A 6,000-nucleotide genomic window follows, 5' to 3' on the forward strand; every position below is an offset into this window, starting at 1 on the left:
AGATATACTGATAGAGCTTAGTGCCTATTTTAATCATTCTAAGCTAATAGTAGGTGGTTGAGCCTTTAGGAGCTTCGAGTAAAACACTCTGAGGTACCACATCCTGGGGAGAAAGCAATTGAATAGTCTGATAAATTTGCACTGCTAACTTAGAAGTGAGAAGTGCTATCAAATAAATAAACCAGGCATGCACCAAATAACATTAGAACCACCTGGACATGATTAATGTTTTCTTAAGGCATAGAGAATGCACATTTTACCTTAAGATTTTGGTGGGAAGTCCATTTATTTTGATATATTGGCATGAATTAGAGCTCTTCTAAGTGTTTTCATTTAAGAACATGTAAAGGTAAAAGGGATCTGGCTTAGCTTCACTTAACTGTCCATCCTCTTAATAAGACCAGTGTAATTTCACCTAAGTTAATGAAGACTTCCATGTTTTCCCATGTCTGGGTTTGTCTGTGTTCCTGAGGCAGCCCTCTGCCCACAAGCATTGCTCCTGACATCCAGAAACGCATCAGATCACGCCAACAGTTAGTGGAATGTGTTGCCTCTTTCTTACATTTTGGAAGGCATTTCATTTTGCTTTTTTGTTCTTTTCACGTCAGCGGTCAGAATAAGAACAGAGTTGCTCTGTGGAGATTTCTCTCAGCCTTTGGTAGGAGGGAACCGTGAGTATAGTAGTTTCTAACATTCTAGGGAAGTCAGCTGGAAGACTCAGGAAGCCACACCTGTTCCACAGAATTTTCTTCCTAACTTCTCAGGTTTCTTCTTGTTCGGTTCTCAGTAGGCCTTCACACTGTCCTGGCACCTTGGGCAAGTCTTGCTTGAGCCCTTCAAGTTTCCTTTTCCTTATGTGTCAAATGAGAATAATTGTAATACCTATTTCATAGCACTGTTATGAGGAATAAATGAGGGCAGGCGAGTGAAAAGCACAACTTTCCTGGAGGATGGAAAACATGCAATAAATGTTAGCTATTTTTAGTAATATTGTTATTCCTCACCTTATACTGACAGAGTGATTGAAGTTTCTAATTTAAGGCAGATAATGATTTGTTTTTATACCATTTCCTGCTTTTGGTAAAACCACTTGTTTTCCTCCTATAATTCACCCAATTCTGTTGAAATGCCAGAATTTGAAATCTCACTTTTCCTCAGCGTCCAGGGATAATTCCAGCTGCTAACAAGAGAAAGGGAGACAGAGAGAAAAAAAGCAAGTTCTGTTTTTGGGGAGATAATGCCTGATACTAATAAGGCTCAATAAATATATTCTTTTCTTATCCAATTGCATTGGCTCTCAGTGGCCACTGAATTGGTATGGCATTTAGTCATACACAATTAAAACTTTTTCTTTCGTGTCTTGCTTACCTGGTATATTGTAAACTTCTAGGAGTAGGAAACCATGCCTTAATGTCTTAAACTCCATGCAATGAGTTACACAGAGCTATAAATATAGATTCCAATAAAACTGATGGCTAAATTGATTTATCCCATTGCATGGATTACTTATGTAAAGTGGGTATTGTTGTTACTGTTACTCCTGTTTGCCCAGTGGGAAACTGAGGTGTAGAGATGTAACTTATGAGAGATCATGTAGCCAGTAGTGATTGACACAGGACTGGTACTGAACAACTGAGATCAGAGTCCATTTCTTTTTTTTCTTATTTATTTATTTATTTGTTTGTTTGTTTATATATTTTTTGGCTGCGTTGGGTCTTCGTTGCTGCACGCGGCCTTCCTCTGGTTGGAGTGAGTGGGGGCTATTCTTCATTGCGGTGGCTTCTCTTGTCGTGGAGCACGGGCTCTAGGCGTGTGGGCTTCAGCAGTTGTGGCACATGGGCTCAGTAGTTGTGGCTCGCGGGCTGTAGAGTGCAGTCTCAGTAATTGTGGCTCACGGGCCTAGTTGCTCCGCGGCATGTGGGATCTTCCCGGACCAGGGCTCAAACCCATGTCCCCTGCATTGGCAGGCGGATTCTTAACCACTGTGCCACCAGGGAAGTCCCAGAGTCCATTTCTAACACCCGGCTATGGTTTTTCCTGGGAGGCAAGATGAACGAATGCATGCATGAAAGAATGCAATTGTAGTCTGTACAGATTCTAAATATTAGAATATTCATCCTACCTAAAAAGAAAGAAATCTCCCTTTTCCTAAATTAATACTCATTCTTGAACCGTCAAATCTCTGTTCTTTCAATGCCTTTTTAAATGCCTGCCTCTACACACTTTTTTCTATGAAGTTGGAGCAATATAGTTCACACTTCAATTTTGTAACAGTATGTTGAACAAACACCACAAGCAAAATTGTTGGCTAGGCACTATGGAAGAAAAGATGTAAATGAAAAGGTCTTGCCTTCCCTTCAGGAGATTACTGTCTAATAAACACAGATAAGTAAATAATGATAAAACAAAGTAGATTGTGATAATTGATGGACACACAGATAACTATGACAACTTTGTTAAAGGGAGAGACTTGAGAGAGAGTCCAAGAAGGCCTTTTGAGCTTTGAGAGCCTTTAAGATTCCACTTTTGGTCTCTCTTTTGAAATAATCTCTTGTCACCCGATTTATTTCTTCTTTGAAAATAGTATCTCTTTCACAGTTCCCCTTTTGTTAAACTGGTTTCCTAGGCCTTTCTGAAAAATTACAGTGACTGTTAGGTCTGACTTGAAACTACAATCAACCTACTAAGGTTTCATGAACATTAATGATACCATTTCAGTCAGTAGGATAAAATATGTGTGATTGTAAATTCTACATTGAGATAACCCTGAGGATAAGATTCTACAAAGTAATATGAACATTTTTATAAGAGTTGATAAAATTAGATGGTTTGACCATCATCTGTCATTGAGATATCCATGTGGACTCAGAGAGTAATCCTTTATAATGCATTTGGTCATAAAAGATGCAGGAGCCAATGTTATATTGTGTTTCCTTAGAAATGTATTTATCATTCACAATTCTGTGTTGAAGCACACTTGGCTAAGCAATGTGTTTTCCTCACTCTTTCACAGGTATGATAACATAAGAAGAACTGATTTTTGTTTTTTGTTTTAGCATCCACTGGTAAATTAATAAATTACCCCATATTCTGAAGGCTATAATCCCAGGGGGCAGTGGGTGCACCTCTATATTTACTACCTTGCGAGAAAATGAGTTTATTATTGGCAGCCCTGTGCATAGACTGACTGGTTATGATGACTAGAAGATTACAGTTTTTTCTCAGTACTACTAATGATAGCTGACATTGAGAATACATTATTGTATTATAAATACTATATGTCAAATATAATATATTGACTGATTATATACTTACCATTTGCCGTCACTTGTTAAGAGCTTTACATGCTTTCATTTTCCCCCTAGAAAACCCAAGAGGTAAATTTTATTATTAGTCCCATTTTACAGATGATAAAACTGAAGGTTATGGAAGTAACGTCTTCAAAGCCCAAATTCTTAACTTCCAAATGTATAGTACTTTCCCACCAGAACTCTTCTTTCTAATGGTTTAAGACAGTTATGTCTCATTGGTACCGCAAGTTCTGTTGATTTGAACAGAGTAGAGAAGATAGCTTTTAGCTTTGGGCCTTTATAACCAGGAAGAACATGTTCGAAATTATTCTTCAAGTGGAGTAGATGAGAGAGAAGAGACGCAGCTCCAGTAAGAGACTTTCCTTGAAAAGCTTCCACGGGTAACAAACCTGCGGCAGCAGCTGCAGGTAAAAAGGATTCTTCTCTCACCAAGAGTAGCAGCAGCTGCCCTGCCATTCTCTGGGTGCCCGTTCATTAGTAGTCGAGGTTTTCATTGTGCTCAGCAAAACAGTCACAGAAAATAAATGAGCTGCACAGATGGGCCCATAGAAAATCTACTTGATGTATTCTTGAAAATTCACAGCTAAATGACTTTGAAGAGATGGGGGGTTATTGTGTCCATGATTAAGATGAGGTGTGGCATGAATCTTTCAGATACAACACTTTCCCTGAAGAGCTTTTTAAGACAGATAAGGTGCACAGTGGTCTCTGGCCTCTGGCTCCTGGATCTGCCAGGGCTTATGGAACCATTCCCCTGATGATGAAGTATATTTCAAGTATATTTGCTTTATACAGCGTTAAACTTGAAGACCTGTATAAAAGAAACCAGCTTCATTTATATAAGCTAAAGGTCTTTCATTTAAGGATTTTTCAGCTTGGATTTTCAAAAGGTAGCGGTATTAGATCGGTATTTCTTTGGACCACCTATACCACTCACACCAGAATTTTCTGATCGTTATCTGGTTGCTTATCAAAAATGCACTCTATCCCATATGTATGTCAGAGTAGAAACCAGGAATCTTCATTTTTAGCAAGTACCCCAGGTTATTCTGGTGACCAGTATGTCACATTTTATGTGACTTTAAAATAGTACAGTTTAAATATAATATAATGAAATACATATTATATGCAATATTTGAAATAATGTGATTCCCTTAAATTACAAAAAATTATAGTTGGGCTTTCCAATTTTAAAGCAGACAGAGCAGATGAATTACATCATTTACCATCAGTGATGGTAGTTTAGTTGGTAATTTCAAATGCTTTTTTTTTTGTATCATTGAACCACACTGGTTTTTACTTACAAATAATGTTGATCATTATTGTTGTGTCATTGTTATGTTCACTGTTGCTACGTATTTTGTATATTAAAACTATGCCATTCGATATTTATTAAATGGTAATGCTGTCTCTCATCTTGGAAATTTCTTAAGATCCTTAACATTGAAAAGGAAGTTATATGTGATGATTATTTTGTGAAGAATATCTAACAACCACCAATATACCCTGTATTCTTTATTTGGGACGATGGCCTCTATAAAATACTAGCAACAATATCGAGAAAATGGGAAGTGGAAATAAACTACTAATACCACTACTGATTGCATATCTATAATCCTATGGAAAAAGTTACCTTGAATAGTGTGAGTTTTGACTTATGTGGGTCTTCAAGAATTTCAGTTTGCATAAAAATGACCCACTGGTAGATTAGAGTTTGAAAACCACTGCAAAGCTGGTGACCAATTTCTTGCCGAGTTGGCCGCTGTAGGCCATTTTTAACAAGGATTATTTGGATAGAAGTGGAATAATAGGCTTACTATTCTAGCAAATAAACATCAGAATGAAAGGATGAAGGATCATAACATTGATCATATCAGGAGGAAAATTGACATGGTGGTCTCCGGGGGAGCCATTCACGTTGTAGTCTGTGTGAATGGCATGTCTTAGAGTTGGGCAAAGCAGTGGCCCTGAAACAGTTCTGTGCTCATAAATGTTTAACAACTGATGCTGGAATTGAGGGAGCCCCAGTTTGTAGTATTTGCCAGTTTTTATGGTGCAGACACTCCCGCCATAACCAACTTCAGGCTACCAACCTGAACATCAGTCAGCTTATCCAATTCCAGAAAATTTCACAGTCAGCATTTCTGAGCTGATGCTAGCTGGTTGCAATATACCCTTGCCTGAAGGGACCTATGGGTGTGAGAAAACGACATGGTCAGTCCTTAATTATCCAGAAGCAGATTAACCCTTTTGTGGGCTAATGAAAGTTATAAATCAGAACCCTCCCTCATTTCTTATATTTGAGAGGCACAAAATATAAGACCCTCCTCTTTTGTAATGGGCCTGCTTTGTTCCTTGTCTGTACATCAATATCATTGTCACTATATTCTATTTGGATATGTAACCAGTATTCTCCAGCTATCTTTATTTCTCTAAGAGCAGAAGAAAAATGCATGTGAGGCTTACAATTAAGTAGACTTGACATTTTGATTTGATTAGCAATAGTGGACCTTGGGGTTGGATTGGAGATTAGCATTAGGTATGGTATCACATGAGCAGAGGAGGAAGACGAAGGGGCCTGTTGATTGAACAGGGTTGAATTCACTGAAGTTGACTTAGCAGCAGACAGTTTGACCTTATCATACAGACGTAGATCTTAGCTAAGGGGCTTTCTCTATTTTGCCTTGTG

This window comes from Eschrichtius robustus, chromosome 2 (assembly GCF_028021215.1).
Source record: "Eschrichtius robustus isolate mEscRob2 chromosome 2, mEscRob2.pri, whole genome shotgun sequence".
In the NCBI taxonomy this organism is placed as follows: Eukaryota; Metazoa; Chordata; class Mammalia; order Artiodactyla; family Eschrichtiidae; genus Eschrichtius; species Eschrichtius robustus.